The sequence below is a fragment of the Schistocerca cancellata genome, chromosome 2, assembly GCF_023864275.1.
Source record: "Schistocerca cancellata isolate TAMUIC-IGC-003103 chromosome 2, iqSchCanc2.1, whole genome shotgun sequence".
Lineage (NCBI taxonomy): Eukaryota > Metazoa > Arthropoda > Insecta > Orthoptera > Acrididae > Schistocerca > Schistocerca cancellata.
Genome location: NC_064627.1, coordinates 273,973,489 through 273,992,747, shown reverse-complemented (window position 1 = coordinate 273,992,747; position 19,259 = coordinate 273,973,489).

Sequence of the window (19,259 nt, the reverse complement as noted above, 5' to 3'; positions counted from 1 at the left end):
TTGAGTGTGCGTACTGAATGGGTAGAAAAACATTTACGAACTATCCCGGTCATCCATTTTTCGGTATCGTAGGACACTCATCACTAACTTTTTCTTTCATACAATATTTTGTTTTGCTTCGTATGAGGGGGAGTCAAATGAAAACCTTAAATTTGTAATAACAAATCTAAATTTCGCGCCCTTACCCTGTAAGTTGGTATTCGTACTACAAGCAGTGTGCAGAATGGCCTGTAGGTGGCAGCATAGTGCAGATGCACACATACCGTCGCAGTATCAGTTTAAAAATGGCCGCCCCACTTGCGACTTGCACCAGGGAAGAACAACGTTCTGTTATTCGGTTTTTGGGTAGTGAAAGTGTGAAACCTATTGAAATTCATCGATGAGTGAAGGTTCAGTACGGTGATGCATGTTTGTCCCTGCAGCAAGTCTACGAATGGAGTAGGAAGCTCGCCAATGGTGTGACTTCAGTTGAAGATGCTTCTCGTCCAGGTCAGGCACAATGAGTTGTGACTCCACAGAACATTGCAGCAGTTGAAGCCACAGTAAAGGGAAACCGCCGAGTGACACTGAATGACACTGCAGCATGTTTACAGATTAGTCATGGGTCAGCACACCACATTGTGCATGATGTGCTCCAGTTTCACAAAGTGTCTGCAAGATGAATGCCAATGCAGCTGACTCCTGAAATGAGAGGAAGACGTGTTGATGCTTGTGAAGAACTTGTTCGGCACTTTGAACGAGAAGGTGATGGCTTCCTTGCAAGAATCGTTACTGGGGACGAAACCTGGGTTCACTTCCACCAAACGGAAACCAAGAGAGCGAGCAAGAAATTGGACCATTCCTCATTACCAAAACCAAAGAAGTTTCGAACAAAACCATCAGCAGGGAAAGTTAATCTGACTCTCTTTTGGGACGGTAAAGGGGTCATTTTGGAGCATTACATGCATCGAGGGACCACTATCACCATTGCATCATACACAGATCTCCTAAATTATCTGCAGCGTGCAATCAAATCAAAGCGACCTGGATTGCAGTTAGTAGGTGTCCTTTTGCAACATGACAATGTAAGGCCCAATACTGCCTGTACAACAGTTGCAACAATCACAGACCTGCATTTTGAGTGTCTTCCTCATCCACTGTAATCACCAGACCTTGCCCCAAGTGATTTCCATATGTTTGGACCACTCAAAGACGCAATGGGAGGAAAGAAGTTCCACTCTGATGAACTGAACTGATGAAGAGGTATGCCACGCGGTGCATGACTGGTGGCGCGGACTACCAAAACAATTTTTTTCTAATGAAATTTATGCACTTTGTAAGGGCTGGAGGACTTGCATTGAGCGTGGGGGAGATTATTTTGAAAATTGATACAACTTTGGACCACTTCTGCACAGTAACTAATATTTAAAAAAATATTTAAGGCTTTCATTTGACTCACCCTCGCATATTTCATCTGATGTTCCATAATTTACTTTTAGACGAATATTTTAGGCGTCTACTCATGCCTTTGTGATCTCTTGTATGCTCGATCTTGTGACGGGTTATTCATCGTATTTTCCAAACTTGTCAGTGGGGCGAGGGGTGGGGGGGGGAGAGGGGGAAGGGAGGGGGGAGAAGCTCTTCTGCTATGCCTATAGAATAGAAATTCAGTGATAGAAGACGAAGCGGAGAGCAGAACAGAACCAATCCGCTGCTCTCCAGAACCATAGCACAGCTGGGTGGCGTCTGAAGGTATGAAGTAGAGCTTTAGGGCCATCCGGGAAGAGTACTCGAATAGCACAACAAACGGCGCTCTACCTACGACAAATAGGAATCTGCGGTCTGATCCTGATTTACTACAAAGTTCTAACTTGTCTCACATATTCATCATATTCTGCCACTTTAGATACACAAGCGCAGCTGCTTAGATATTTAACGTGTTGTGAATGTACGCAATACTAGCACTCCTGCTTCCCTTCCATGACCATAGACCTTTGCAAAAGCTGTCTGATTTCTGTAGATGTTGGAGATAAAATGACACACTAGCTGGACAAAAATATGCAAACATGGAGAGATATACATGCTTGAACATACATGCGGGTGCCTGCAAGCGGCATTGTTGTATTTCACCACGAAAGGTACCAGTACAATGCCCTCAGTATGTTGTGGACTGAAAAGTGTTGTGTGAGTGGATTATGTCGTAGACAAGTGAATTCCAACGTGGACAAATTGTTGGTGATCTTATTGTGGATCTTTCCGTAATCAAGGTAGCCATAGTGTATAGTGTTTTAAGAGGCACCGTGACGCAGATTTATACTGCATACGGGAAAAGCGGGAAAACATCTTCCGCTATGTCACAATGCGAACGAACCTTTGTGTTAAGTTATCGTGACGGACGGTCATTGAAGAATTGTGACTAAAATTAACATTATGACAGGTGCACAAGTACTGCAGAGCTGTAGGTGGCACTTACGAACTCTAGCTGTACGAAAACAACACAAAGAGAGCCCCATTTACAGGAAATTGCAGAGCAACCTGGAATTCCAAGACCACTCATCAGTGATGCAAATGCCCGTATCAGAACACGTGATAACGAAGCCATAAAACCTCGACAAAGGTGTGATGGAAGAAACTCATGTGGTCAGATGAATCTTGTTTCACACTCTTTCCAACTTCTGGCCGAATTTACGTCAGAGTAGTGTTCGGTGGGGGGGGGGGGGGGGGGGGGGCGTTCGGTGAAGATTTGGGAAGGCACATTGTGAAATTCCATGGACCTCATGGTTACTCCGCAAAGTCGCTCCACTGCCAAGAACTTTTTGACGGTTTTTGCCTTTCAGGTCTATCCCATGGTACAAAATTTCTTCGCCAATTGCGATGCTTTTTTTTTCAAAATGACAAGAGCCCTTTTCACATAGCTCGATCGCCTACGATTTTCTGATCGCAAGAATGAACAGTAGCATCTTCCCTAGCCACTACAGTAACTAGATCGCATAATTATCGAGCTTTTGTGATCTGCTTGGGTGAGAAAGGTACGTGACTGCTACCTACGTCCCTAATTGTAACTAGATCTTACCACTATTTTGCAGGACGAGTGGAATAAAATCTGCATCTTCGTACATACAGCGTAAGTGCTTGGTGGATGGTACCCTGTACCACTAATAATGGTTGCAATTCCTGTTTCACTCGCAGATAGAGCTAGTGGAAAACGTCTGTCTATATACCTGTGATTTTTTCTTTTATTTTTGGGTCGCCAGCATTCTGACTGGTTTGAGGCGGCCCGTCACGAATTCATCTCCTGTGCTAACTTCCTCATCTCAGAGTAGCACTTGCAACCTGCGTTCTCAAGTATCTGCTGTATGTATTTCAATCTATGTCCTCCCCTACAGTTTTTGCCCTCTACAGCTCCCTCTAGTACCGTGGAACTCATTCTCTCATGTCGTAACAGATGTCCTATCATCCTGTCCCTTCTCCTTATCAGTGTTTTCCACATATTCCTTTCCTCTCCTATTCTGCAAGTAAGTTTCTCTTTCCTTGCCTTGTCAGTCCACCTAATATTTAACATTCGTCTGTAGTACCATATGTCATATATATCGATTCTATTCTGTTCCGGTATTTGCACAGTCCATGCCTTACTAATATACAATGCTGTACTCCCAACGTACATTGTCAGAAATTTCTTCCTCAAATTAAGGTCGATATATTATACTAGTAGAATTCTCCTTGCCAGAGACGACCTTTTTCCAATTCCTAGTCTGTTTTTGGTGTCGTCCTTGCTCTGTCCGCCATCGGTTATTTTACTGCCTAGATAACAGAATTCCTTGACTTGATCTTCTTCTTGACTATCAATCCCGATGTTATGTTTCTCGCTGTTCTCATTTCTCCTACTTCTCATTACTTCCGTCTATCTTCGATTTACTCTCAATCCATATTCTGCACTCATCAGATTGTTCTTTCATTCAGCAGATCATGTAATTCTTCTTTATTTTCACTCAGGATAGCAATTTCATCGACAAATCGTATCAGTGATATCCTCTCACCTTGAATTTTAATTCCACTCCTGAAACTTTCTTTTATTTCCATCATTGCTTCTTCGGTGTACAGATTGAACAGTAGAGGTGAAAGACTACATCTCTGTCTTACACTCATTTTAATTCGAGCACTTCGTTCTTGGTCGTTTACTCTTATTATTCCCTCTTGACTCTTGTACATATTGTACATATTATCCGTCTTTCCCTATAGCTTACCCCTATTTTTCTCAGAATTTCGAACATCTTGTACCATTTTATATTGTTGAAGCCTTTTTCCAGTTCAGCAAATACTATGAAAGTGCCTTGATTTTTCTTTAGTTTTGATTCCATTATTAGCAGCAACATCAGCATTGCCTATCTCGTGGACTTGCCTTTCATAAAGCCAAACTGATCGTCATCTAGCACATCCTCAATTTTCTTCTAGGTTCTTCTGTATATTATTCTTGTCAGCAACTTGGATGCATGATCTGTTGATTGTGCGATAATTATCGCACTTGTTAGCTCTTGCAGTATTCGGAATAGCGTGGATGGTACTTTTCCGGAAGTCAGATGGTATGTCGCCAGACTCATACATTCTGCACATCAACGTGAATAGTCGTTTTGTCGCCACTTCCCCCAATAATTTTAGAAATTCCGATGAACTGTTATCTTCCCCTTCAGCCTTATTTGATCTTAAGTCCTCCAAAGCTCTTTTAAATTCTTATTGTAATACTGGATCCCCTATCTTTTCTGAATAGTCTTTTGTTTCTTCTTTTATCACATCAGACAAATCTTCCTCCTCATATAGTAGAGGTTTTCAATGTAATCTTCCCACCTATCCGCTCTCTCCTCTGTATTTAACAGTGCATTTCCCATTGCACTCTTAATGTTACCAACCTTTCTTTTAATGTCAACGAAGGTTATTTTGACTTCTCTGTATGCTGAGTGTGTCCTCCCACAATAATATCTAATCATATCTTCTATTTCTTCACATTTCTCATACAGCCATATCGTCTTAGCTTCCCTGCACTTCCTGTTTATTTCATTCCTCAGGGACTTGTATTTCTGTATTCCTGAGTTTTTTCCTTTCATCGATCAAATGAAATATTTCTTAAGTTACTCATACTTTCTTCGCAATTACCTTCTTTGTAACTACGTTTTCCTTTCCAACATCTGTGATGGTCTTTTTCATAGATGTCCAATCTTCTTCAACTGTACTGCCTTCTGAGCTATTCCTTATTGCTGTAACTATAGCCTTAGAGAACTTCAGTTGTATGTCGTCATTGCTTAGTGCTTCCGTATCCCGCTCATTTGCGTATTGATTCTTCCTGACTAATGTCTTAAATATCAGCCTACCCTTCATCACTACTACATTGTGATCGGAGTCTATATCTGCTCCTGTGTACGCCTCTCAATCCAGTATGTGATTTCGGAATCTCTGTCTGACCATGATGTAATCTAACTGAAATCTTCTCCTATCACCCAACCTTTTCCAAGTATACATTCTCCTCTCGTGATTCGTGAACCGAGTATTTGCTAGTACTAGCTGAAATTCATTTCATAACTCAATTAATCTTTCTCCTGTATTAAGTCAATTAATTTTTCTCCTGTTTCATTCCTTGTCCCAAGCCCATATTCTCCTATAAAGTTTTCTTCCACTCCTTTTCCTGCAACTGCATTCCAGTCTCCCATGACTATTACATTTTCATCACCCTTTAAGTACTTTATTACCCTTTCCGTATCCTCATATACTTTCTGTATATCTTCAATATACCTCTGTATGAACCCTAATTCGTCTTTCAAAATCTTCATGGTCCTTCAGCGGATTGTAATTTTGCGGTAGTTTGATCGTTCTGTAGTCAGTTTCAAATGCTGATTCCCCAAATTTTGACAGTGGTGTTTCTCGAAAAGAACATCGCTTTGCTCCCACTGATTCCTGCTTGAGTTCGCGAAGCATCTCCGTAGCACACGCGTGTTGTTGGAAGCTACTGTAACAAATCCAGCAGCCTGCCTCTGAATAGTTTCGAGGTCATTTTTAATCCGACCTTCTGCGGACCGAAATACATGAGCAGAACTCAAGAATAGTTTGTGCTAGAGTCCTAAAATTTTCCCAAATCGCCTTCTCTACCACAATCCTCACATGCTCCTTCCATTTCATGTTGCTTTGCAGAGTTACGTCCAGATATCTCGCGACGTGACGGTGTCAAGCAGGGAATTGCCAAAGATGTAACAAAACATTACGAAGTTGTTTTTCCTTGTGATCCTCTTTGACTTGCATTTTTCTACGTTTAGAGGATTCTGCCACTCATCACACAATTTAAAAATTTTGTTTGGGTCTTATGATACTACAGTCCCTTATCTTGAACTACTTCCCGCACAGAACACCATCATCAGCCAACAACCTTACACTGCTGCATACCTTGTCGGCCAGATTTTTATATATATATATATATATATATATATATATATATATATATATATATATATATATATATATATATATATATATATTTGAGTCACTCAAATATCTGAGAACCTATTCCGTATGCGTGTACCTTCGTTAACAGTCTGCAGCGGGGTACCGTGTCAAATATTTTCCGGAAATCTAGGAATGTGGAAGCTGCCTGTTGCTCACCAACCATAGTTCGCAGTATATCAGATGAGAAAATGGCAAGCTGAGTTTCACAGAAGCATTGCTTTCTAAAACCAGGTGTTAATTTGTGGACATAAGCTTTTCGGTCTATGAGAAATTTATTTTGTTCAAAATCAAAATACGTTCTAGAAATCTGCAGCAAGTATGTGTTAAGGATATTAGTCTGTAATTTTGCGGGTCCATCCTACTTCGCATGGCGACGTGCCTAGCTCGCGCTTAACGCTTAAAATTCCCTTGAAAACCATATAGGACCGGAGTTTACCCGTTCCGAGAACACTACAAAATGTTTTGAATGCCAGTGGTTTCCTACATCTTATTAGTCATGGCACTGAATTTTGTTTTGGTTCTTTCCCTATTTTTGTACCACTCCCCCCCCCCCCCCCGCTCTTGTAATTTTATGCCACAAATCAAATAAATACGAAGAGGACACGACTGACCAATCCTCGACTCACTATCAGTTGATACAGGTTAACAAATGGTTGTCTTCAAAGTACACTCCTGGAAATGGAAAAAAGAACACATTGACACCGGTGTGTCAGACCCACCATACTTGCTCCGGACACTGCGAGAGGGCTGTACAAGCAATGATCACACGCACGGCACAGCGGACACACCAGGAACCGCGGTGTTGGCCGTCGAATGGCGCTAGCTGCGCAGCATTTGTGCACCGCCGCCGTCAGTGTCAGCCAGTTTGCCGTGGCATACGGAGCTCCATCGCAGTCTTTAACACTGGTAGCATGCCGCGACAGCGTGGACGTGAACCGTATGTGCAGTTGACGGACTTTGAGCGAGGGCGTATAGTGGGCATGCGGGAGGCCGGGTGGACGTACCGCCGAATTGCTCAACACGTGGGCCGTGAGGTCTCCACAGTACATCGATGTTGTCGCCAGTGGTCGGCGGAAGGTGCACGTGCCCGTCGACCTGGGACCGGACCGCAGCGACGCACGGATGCACGCCAAGACCGTAGGATCCTACGCAGTGCCGTAGGGGACCGCACCGCCACTTCCCAGCAAATTAGGGACACTGTTGCTCCTGGGGTATCGGCGAGGACCATTCGCAACCGTCTCCATGAAGCTGGGCTACGGTCCCGCACACCGTTAGGCCGTCTTCCGCTCACGCCCCAACATCGTGCAGCCCGCCTCCAGTGGTGTCGCGACAGGCGTGAATGGAGGGACGAATGGAGACGTGTCGTCTTCAGCGATGAGAGTCGCTTCTGCCTTGGTGCCAATGATGGTCGTATGCGTGTTTGGCGCCGTGCAGGTGAGCGCCACAATCAGGACTGCATACGACCGAGGCACACAGGGCCAACACCCGGCATCATGGTGTGGGGAGCGATCTCCTACACTGGCCGTACACCACTGGTGATCGTCCAGGGGACACTGAATAGTGCACGGTACATCCAAACAGCCATTGAACCCATCGTTCTACCATTCCTAGACCGGCAAGGGAACTTGCTGTTCCAACAAGACAATGCACGTCCGCATGTATCCCGTGCCACCCAACGTGCTCTAGACTACCCTGGCCAGCAAGATCTCCGGATCTGTCCCCCATTGAGCATGTTTGGGACTGGATGAAGCGTCGTCTCACGCGGTCTGCACGTCCAGCACGAACGCTGGTCCAACTGAGGCGCCACGTGGAAATGGCATGGCAAGCCGTTCCACAGGACTACATCCAGCATCTCTACGATCGTCTCCATGGGAGAATAGCAGCCTGCATTGTTGCGAAAGGTGGATATACACTGTACTAGTGCCGACATTGTGCATGCTCTGTTGCCTGTGTCTATGTGCCTGTGGTTCTGTCAGTGTGATCATGTGATGTATCTGACCCCAGGAATGTGTCAATAAAGTTTCCCCTTCCTGGGACAATGAATTCACGGTGTTCTTATTTCAATTTCCAGGAGTGTAGTATATATTGCAGCACTGAGTGGTTTACACAGAAAACTTCGATATAATTGTATATTTTCTTTAATTTATGAATGGGATCACAGACACCTGCATGCGTGTGTACAATGACAGGTAGACCATTTATGGATGCGCGTGGTAGCATCGCGTGGTGTAAGCAAGCAGCTGCGTATTGCCGATGGAGCGTTCCGCCCCAGTGGGCAGGAAGCCAGCTAGCCGGCCACGCTTCAGTTGGCACGTGTTCGCGTCCGGGAATTAACCTGTTTGTCTCCCGTGTCGGCTTCCGTTCAAAACAGAATACTAATTTGACCCGGCCAATTAACATTTCTGCACGCTGTCGTGTTCTCAAATTACCGTCGGGCGTTCTCTATGGACTCTGAGCAGACAACATGAAGCGGTAATTTGAAATAATGCATGGTGTACCAGAAATAACTAGGCTCTCTTCGCCATCGATTTCAGCACACCCAGAGCGTAATAAAAGGACATACAAATATATGTCCCAGAGTTTTCGGTTTCTGTGCTCAAGATTACGTCCATGGATTAAATTAAAGGAAAGAAAATGTTATAGAACTGTTAAGCAGTTGGCACGTCAGACAAGTTAGGTAAAGTCGACGTGGCACTCTACGAGTTTTGTGACGTCACTTCATGACGTTTCTGTTCAGGAGCCTCTTCTTCACGTGGGACTCTAAGCAAGTTGTACGTTACTTCGGCAACGTGCCACGTAAAGTAGGACCAGTTGGAAGCAAGAACGCTAATTACGTCACAAGCAGACAGCAAGAGGCCACGCTGTATATGTCGTGTTCAACACAAGTCCGTATTGGTGGGTATTTCTCGTGTTCAGCAGGAACCCATATTGGATGCTTTTACGTTACACGTTACTACCTACGAATATACATGTTTTTTTCTAACCACCGTCACATTGAATGTCTCGAGAAGGAATGGTTATTGGTACGATTTGTTGAATTAAAATGATGGGTTGTTAAAGAATTTTCGTATTTACTTATATTCGCGTTACATCTCGCGTTTTATGAGAGTAAGCCATTTTAAGGCAGCGACTCACTGAAGATTCAAGAAAAGGTGTCTTTTTTGTTGCAGTCCGCTATAGTTGAATGTCAATAGCATTTCGGCCATTAAAGCCTTTAGAGGACTATAACACATTATCCTAGATCGCTAGTAACAGAGTCTTAGAGTAATTGCGTGAGGCATCACGGTGCATAACTGATGGTAGATCGGTAGACATGTCTCACCTGCTGTAGGGAATTTTCTTTTCAACTTCGCATTTTCTGAAAGGTTTGATGTTATGTAAATGTAAGTGTGTTCTTAATCAAGAGTAAGTTTGTTCGACTTGGTGAACTTCTATAAGGTGATAACCTTACAGAGTGGACATGTATCGTTCATTTTGTACACCTTCACACATATTTATGCCTAAATAGAAAAACATGACTAGCTCATGGGCTAGGGAGGAAATGTGCGTTACCACAGCACTAACGTAGGTATTCTAAGCGCGCCCATTTTCATGAACAAATTGTATGGCTTGCCAGCCAAATAAAGCCGACAACTGCCGCTGGTGAGCGCAGATGGCGCCTAATCACGGTAAACAGGTCCTGCTGTGTCTCGTGACGCTGGATATCCCGTCTGGGTTCATGGTCATGTTAACTGCCTCACCCCGTGTGCCTGTGGCTTTACTTTTAAATGTACACACAGGGAACTTCAAAGTCTTTGCAGTAAACGTTTAGGAAAGACAGATCACGTCTTTGACAACGTTTACTTATTGAGCGTATCAAAATATAAACTGAAGTGTGAGTAACGTATATGAACAGTACAAGTTTACCTTATAATTAAAACTAGAACATTTATTAGTAGAAGAGTAACTTCCTTGACAAGTTCGCAATAAAACACCGTATTGCGGATAGCTGGTTTAGGTAACAATGTTACCATCATCAGATATTCATATAAGTTATTATAAACGTCTCGTGCCAGATGCACACAAAATGTTTCCATTAAATCTCCTGATGCATGACATATGACATGAATGACGTGTCTGCTCGTCAAAAGTAAAACCTAAAATTACTAAGTACGTAAATGGCCACAACATTGTATCCATATAATCACAGGTTATGCTTACTAGGGCGCCACATGACCTGACAGTCAATAGCTAATGCATGAGATGAATTACAACTTTACCTTTGGACATTTCAACATAGTATTCATGTCGTAAGTCGTGCATCTGGATATTTAATGGAAAGATTTTGTATGCATCTGACACAAGATGTTTATAATTACCTGTACGAAGATCTGATGATGGCCAAGCGGTTAAAGGCGCTACAGACTGGAACCGCGTGACCGCTACGGTCGCAGGTTCGAATCCTGCCTCGGGCATGGATGTGTGTGATGTCCTTAGTTAGATTTACGTATTTCTAAGTTCTAGGGGACTGATGACCTTAGAAGTTAAGTCCCATAGTGCTCAGAGCCATTTGAACCATTTGATCTGATGATGGTAACATAGTTTTACCGAACCGATTATCCACAATACAGAGTTTTATTGCGGTCTTGACTAAGTAGTTTCTCTTCTCCTAAGAAAGTAAATACAAATCGCCCCTTGATACTTAGTATGCGTAAACTAAAACAATTAAAACACTAAATCTGCCAATTAGTATCTGAGTTATTAACACTGCCTCTGTCATTTCAAAGAAATCTTATGGATTTCCAGGGTGAGCTTTCAACTACAGCTTGTTACAGCGTATTTTATGGTCACAATCACATTGAGAAGCTGAAGCCCTTCCCCATCAGTGGACGTTTTCTGCACAGATGCCACGGCCTGTACGAATCGTGTTAATTGTCTTCCGAGCATGTCGCGCTATTTCCATGCTGTATGATCTTGAACCACATCTTGATCGTGTCTGCTATTCCTCGTGTACAGCTCTAGTCTACGTTCCTAACCAATTCCCACTTACGTCCAAATCCAACCCTTGTAGTGATTTTGCCAGAATGGTAAGTGACTGGGTGGATTGTAATCGGCTCGTTCAAAAGTGCAAGGACGTTAGCGTGAACTGGGTGCTGGAGAATTTTAATTAATTTTTCAAATTCCTGGAGAAGGGCAAACTGTCTTCCATGATCTCATGGAGCAGTGTGGCTTACAAGTGGTACTTCGGTGAAGAGGAGTAGATCCAACCCAATCTGCTATTGTTCTCATTGCTGCGTTCAGCTGAATGTCAATTTTTTTCTATGTGTGAACTTTGAAGCCATACTGGAGCACAGAATTCTGCAACAGATCAGAAGAGATCTAAGGATGAACATCGTAGTGTTGTAAGTATTCCATTGAATCAGGTACCACTCAGCTACCGCACGATGCTACAGCGCGATCTCATCTTTGCTCCTGTATTTCCTACGTGTTTCTTGTAGGACAAGGCTCTGTCTAAAGTTACTCCAAAATAGTTTGTTAGAGACAAAATTTTCGATGACGCTTCCCATCTAGGAGTCGTCTTGCATTGGTTATGTTCTTGGGAGACTGCAGGGCGTTGACACACTGCAGCGTGCGTATGCCTGGTGTGTGGCCTATAATCCAGTCATCTTCTCCGTATGAAAGTGAGCCGACCCAGAAGAATTATAGGCTAAAATAGCTTTCTCGGTTGAGAGAACCTCTTTCTTAAGATTTTCTTGTTTAAATTCGCCATCTATTTACTGGTGTAGGTATTAGGTAGCACATCTAGTTAATACACCCTGCTACTTCAGTGAAATTCCGTTCCCTCAGTGCCGGAATATACTACAGGATGCCTAATGTTACTGGGAACCGTCAGCGAACATCCTGCATCCAACAAAAGTTGTTTCCCTCGGACCTGATCTGCCAGCCCTAGACGTTTGATACAAAGACTTTGAAACACCCTATATAAAAAGCATAGTGGATAATTTCAGAATGAGATTTTCACTCTGCAGCGGAGTGTGCGCTGATGTGAAACTTCCTGGCAGATTAAAACTGTGTGCCCGACCGAGACTCGAACTCGGGACCTTTGCCTTTCGCGGGCAAGTGCTCTACCATCTTTTTTTTCCTTTTTTCTTTTTCTTTAGATTTTCTTTTTTTTTCGCCTAGAACCGCTTTTTTTTGAAAGCCCCGTAAAAAAACCTAAGTGCCACCGCCACTTTTCATCCTATAACAAAAAAATCTGGTCCAACCATCTGAGCTACCGAAGCACGACTCACGCCCGGTCTCACAGCTTTACTTCTGCCAGTATCTCGTCTCCTACCTTCCAAACTTTACTGAAGGTTCGCAGGAGAGCTTCTGTAAAGTTTGGAAGGTAGGAGACGAAATACTGGCAGAAGTAAAGCTGTGAGACCGGGCGTGAGTCGTGCTTCGGTAGCTCAGATGGTAGAGCACTTGCCCGCGAAAGGCAAAGGTCCCGAGTTCGAGTCTCGGTCGGGCACACAGTTTTAATCTACCAGGAAGTTTCATAGTGGATAATGTCGGTAGCTCTGTGTGACTACTAGCTGATCCGTTTTCTGCAGACAAGTCAACAATTAAAAATTGTAGTGAAATGGAGGAATAGAGCAGAGGGTTGACGTTTGTTCCACGGATTGGCACTTGCCCCTCAGTGTACACAAATGTGATGCACTACGCATAAATAGCAGGAGAGACTCGGCATTCTATGATTACAAAATTGCTGCGATACGACAGGAAACAGGAAAATTGTGAAATATCTTTAGGAATTGTCATCTCTCTCACGCTATGTTTTGCTGGTTCTTTTCTGAGACAGTTTTATTTCCGGTGACTGGACACGGGGAAGGAATGGTTGAGAGAGAGAGGACACTCTTCGTACAAACATGATTGTGTTTCCTGAAATGAAAACCTGTTTCTTTACCTTAGCAATAATAAAGTCATCAGTTACTGAGTACAAGTGGAAAGGTTTCTTTCAAATGATTACAGGTCTTAAGATTTATTTAGTTAATTGAGTTAGTAAGTAAAGTTCGTAACTAGCAAACATTGGTTACACCAAACCATACTCCATTTAGCAGTTACATTTAGTTCCAATTTCACATCTATTGTTGCCACTGATGCGCTACTTTTCCAGATAAACCATCACGTTACGGATGTTCACGTGGGTCATAATAACTGTTGTTCCAACAAATGTTGCTACCTAAGAATGCCAGTACTCATTTGTCAACTGATTTCATGTAAAATTACGCACACACTCCACGAATAAACCGATTAATGATTCACTGTTGACCCTAGCTTCCGACGGAAAACCTCCAAATTCGTGCTTTGTCAGGATCTGTAAATTGTTCATAAGAGTGGCATAACGGGTATAAGGACACATATTTTGATATGTGATTTCTAAATATGTACACACATCAGTGTGTTGATTGTTTTTGCTCTACGTCGTTCAGTCTTCCTGTAAACATATTACAAACCTTGCGACCTGATATTTTCTGCACGACTATAGGTGCACCACTAAGTGAACTATTGTGCTCATGCGTCCACACTTCAGCACCTGACCTATTCCCCAGGTGAAAATAAGCATTAAGGACTTGTTTTCGCCACATATAATTCGAGGTACTAATCAACCTATGCTCATACGACTTGTAATAGCTATAGTTGTTAGTTTGCAAATGATGTAGATACTGATTTAATGTTGTTCAGTACACACTCATCAGTCACCAGTAGAATTATGTACACTTTCATAGTGTTTCGTCCCGAGGTTCTGTCAAGAATTGAATGGTATCTGTGCGTTTGACTGTACTGATTAGCGTTTGATTATTTTATCTAGGAGCATGCGTATTTTTTTCTTCCATTAGCTTTTGTGTGAGCTGATTTTCTAGTGTACTGTCACCTGATGTATGAATTTTACGATAGTTTCAAACAGTACTTGAGTAGCCAGCAGAATCCCAGTCGTCAAGGGGGAGGTAGCAGCAACAGGTGTTTGTGGATGGATAGGGAGTGTACAAGCTGTGTGAGGGCACAGGAAAAACCTGTCAGCAGTTCGCGGAACAGCTGAAGGTGCTGCTAGCTGCTGCCAGCTGTCTGTGGGTTGCTACCTCGGGGTGTAGTGGCTTCAGAGAAACTGGCGTGTCACATGGGACGTTTCAAGAGTCGCTTATTTCGCCCACGGGCTCTGCTGCCGAGGTACCTCCCAGTGTGCCATGCGCTGGGGAACTGCGGTCATCTCACAGTCGCTCAAAGCGGAAGGTGATGACGATGGTGATGATGATGATGATGATGATGATGATGATGATGATGATGATGTTTGGTTTGTGTGGAGCTCAACTGCGTGGTCATCAGCGCCCGCACAACGTCTTCATTTTTTTCACAATTCAATCTTTTACGTAGTCCAATCTAGCCACTGTCACGAATGATGACGATGATGATGAAATTATGAGACCACACAAACTCAGTCCCTGGTCGGAGAAAATTCCCAACCGGCCAGGAATCGAACCTGGGACCCCGTGATCCAGCGGCAGCTACGTTATCGACTAGACCACGAGCTGCGGACGCGGAAGGTGAATAGGGGTGGGGGGTGGGGGGGTTGGCCGTGTGGCCTCGCTCATTGACCATGTGACATGTGAGCTGGCACCCACCCCTTCAGCATGGTCCAAGGAGAGGTGTTTATTAGTTATCGGCAGCTTCATTGTTAGGTGCGTTATGAAGCCTCTTATGCAAATAGCATGCAGGGCTACAAAGAAAATGTGAGCTCGGTACGTCTGCAGGGAAGCCTCAATCCTGATGTGAAGGATGACCTTGCCGCGGCTATCAAGGGTCCAGAGAGCTGATGTCTGCAAATTCTGGCTTACGTCTGTCGCTTGGAGTCTGAGGCCATCATCAGTTCATATTGGTGGCTGGCAGAAATGGTGAAGACTACTGGTCTCTTACACAGGGTGCGAGAAAAGGGCTCCTTCGATTCTGGCTGCAGATTTATGGATTTGTGTTGTGAGATGGAGTACTGTGGGATTTCACTTGACAGGCCGGATCTGCACTACGCAGTGGAAGCAGCTACTCAGATAATAGAGTATTTGTGGAGTGCCTCTAAATGTCTTTTACGCTAGGCAGTTGTTTGACGTCCTCTGATGAACACTCGCCAGTCGATATGCAGGGAGCGAAACCGAACTGCGTACATAGTAAAGACGCTTCCAATGCCAAATTTTTAGCAGATAATTTCCGCAATTTTCGTAAAAATTTCCACTCTCCAGGAAAGCAGCCGCGCTCAAATTATTCTCGGAATAATCGGAACAGTAAGATGAATGAAACCTGAAGTAGAAAGCTACAAAATATTAAGGAGAACGACAAAAACATCGTACGTATCGAGGTCTAAATTGAGTATACCTGCGAAGTTCTCAGGACTCAATTAACCGGCCTAGGTGACCCCAAGTTAATCATCGGATACTTTTAACGGCCACTCGATTCCTCTGCGATAGTTGTAGAATCATTCAAAGAAAATCTGCGCTTATTAGCGAGGAGAGACTCGGACGTCTATGCATTCACGGCACGTAGTAAGGACCGACAGTCTTCTGAAGTATTTCTGAATATGTCCGAAAACGGTCTTGAGCAACTAATTTGACTAACAACACGCAATGGAAATATTTTGGATCTGATAGCTACAAACAAGTCTAACTTTGTCGACAGTTCCATTACACGAATTGATACAGCAATTAGTTACAATCAAGTCATCATAGCGACGATGGTTACTAAAGTGAATAAAACCATCAAGAAAGCCAGAAAAGAATTTTTGCACGAAAGAGCGGATAAGCAGTTCGTAGTATCCCAATTAGACAATATATGGACATAATTTATTTCCAGTTGTTAGACGTAGAGCAATCTGAGACAGAACTTAAACTGACTGTAAATCGCGCTCTGGAAAAGTACGTACCATGTAAGTAGGTTAAGGATAGAAAAGATTTACCGCAATTTAATAACCAAATTCTGAAACTGCTGAGGAAGCTGAGACTGTTACAGTCTCGGTTCAAACAACTTTGGGGGAACTCCGACGTCGCATAAAAACATCACTGAATGCAATAACTTCAGACAAGCTCGTAAAGCTGGGACGAATTTTACTATCGGCTGGCTGTTTTGCGCCCGTCCAACTAGTCAGATTGCAAGTGACAGGGAAAAGTAAATGAAAACGTGTTTCTTTCTGTATCCTAATAATCATTTTGTGGGTGTTACAGTTCTAAGCTGCATAGTTGCTAAGAAAAATTTCACAGTCATCTCATGCAAGACAACATTTGGTAGTTTTGCTTTCACCCAGACATGTTCCAATATTCTTGTGCTATATTTAATGGTTTGATTTGTTTCATTTTCCTCGCGAGAAAGTTGTTGAGACGTATTAACCTATTGTTTGGCTTCTATGAACTTTTGTCACAAAATAGCTAAATTTGTTAAGGAAGCTGTTATGTCAAATACTTTTATTAGTTTATATACAGAACGGAGTTGAGAAACATCTCACAGGCTTAAGGCATTCTCTGTTGTTCATTTAAGATCTGTCTAAAGATTTTAGTTTTGTAGTAAATTTTGAAATAAATTTATTACGTGGTTCACATGAAGCTTTTGGTTCTTTATGCTGGTAGTTTCAAATCTACCATAAAATCTAGAGCTTCTCATTGGCAAATAACAGAAAGTTTCTTATTTTTCCGTTTGTTGTTCATTTCTGAATGCGACTTGATAGGTTACAGGTGTCAGAGGGACGCCTTTTTTAGGATAGGGAAGGGGAAAAGAAAACGAGTTTTAAGAGAGATTAGCAGACACACTCAGTTTGAGAAAACAAATGAACAGGAGTCAGATTTTAGCATACATCCTCCATTTAAACAATGTTTAACAGAAAGTAATCAGAAACTGCCAGTTTATCTTCGCCAAAGCCGTTATAAACGTATTAGTATGCAGTATCAGTTATCTTTATTACACCAGAACATTCTGGGACTCAGAAATGAAGTTGATGAACTACTCATTTGTATCGATGAAATGAATTCATCTAACCTAATTGACGTAATCTGTCTCTCTGAACATCAAGTGACCACTCGTATAGATATGTTAGACATTTTAGGACTTAAGGTAGCTTTTACTTCTGCAGAGTACATATGGATGGAGGAGGAATTGCCACATTTATTAAAAACTGTCATAAATTCAAGAACATTGACATTAATAAATTCTGTTTAGAGCAGGATCTAGAAGCATGTGCAACAGAAGTAGTTCCATAACAGATCCTATATAGTAGTAACTATTTACCGAGCATCTGCAGGAAATTTTAGTCTATTCATTAATCATCTAGAAGCTCTTTTGGGTTATATAACAGCAAGAAAAAGGAAATTTTGATTGATGGTGATTTTAATATAGATTTTCTAATGCAATCTTCCAGTAAACATTTACTGCAGTTGGTAATGTTCTCTTTCAATTTAACTCACAATGTAAACTTTCCAACTAGGCTCACTAAATCCTCAAGGACAGCCATTGATAACATTTTTATAGACAAATCAAATGAACAAAATCATATCATAAAACGTGTAATAAATGGACTATCAGATCATGACATGCAGCTCCTTGTCTTAGATGTAAATTCTAAGCAGATTATCAAGACCGCTAAATCTGAGTACAGGAGAGTAGACAGTCAACCAAAAATTGAGTGTTTTAGAAAACTGCTCAAAGATATGAACTGGAAAGATGTTTACAGTGCTCATGACATGAATGAAAAATATAACACATTCATGATAAATGTCAGTACCATGTTTGATAACTGTTTTACTCTAAAAGTTACTGAAATTAAACAGAAGTCTATAATTAAACCATGGATTACACAAGGAATAAGGATTTCCTGTAAGACCAAAAGGAAAATGTATCTTTCGACCAAGAATAGCTCCAATGCTGATGATTTAGCTGAATACAAGGAATACTGTAAAATATTAAAAAAAGTGATTCAGACATCTAAACAAGTGCACTATGAGAAGAAGATAGCAACATCAGGGAACAAAATAAAAACAATATGGGATATAGTGAAAGAGGAGACTGGTAGAACCAGAAAGATACAGGAGCAAATAGCACTAAGGGTAGATTACACATTAGTAACCGATGTGCATAGTGTGGCAAATCTATTTAACAAGTACTTTATATCCGTTACTGATAGAATGGGATTGTCAGGATCAGTAAATAATGCCCTTGAATATCTGAAACTAGCCTTTACAAATAGCTCCCGGTACATGAATATGTCACTCACTTAACAAAAAGAAGTAACTACCATAACAAAATCTTTAAAAACAAAGCATTCTAGTGGTTATGATGAAATATCAACAAAGTTAATTTAGGCATGTTCTTGTGAGTTTAGTACAATTCTAAGTTACTTGTGTAACCAGTCAAATATAACTAGGACATTTCCTGACTGGCTAAAATATGCAGATGTTAAGCCTCTATTCAAGAAAAGGGATAAAGAGATATCATCAAACTACAGACCGATTTCTCTTTTGCCAGCATTCTCAAATATTTTTAGAAAAAGTAATGCACAGGCAGCTTCTCAACCATCTGATCACAAATAATATATTATCAAGAACACAGTTAGGATTTCTGAAGGGTTCTTATATCGAGAAGGCTATTCACACCTACAGTGAAAATATACTTAATTCATTAAATAACAAGTTACAAGCAGCAGGTATTTTCTGTGATTTGTCAAAGGCATTCGATTGTGTGAACCACAACATCCTTTTAAATAAATTAGATTTCTATGGTGTCACAGGCAGTGCTGCAAAATGGTT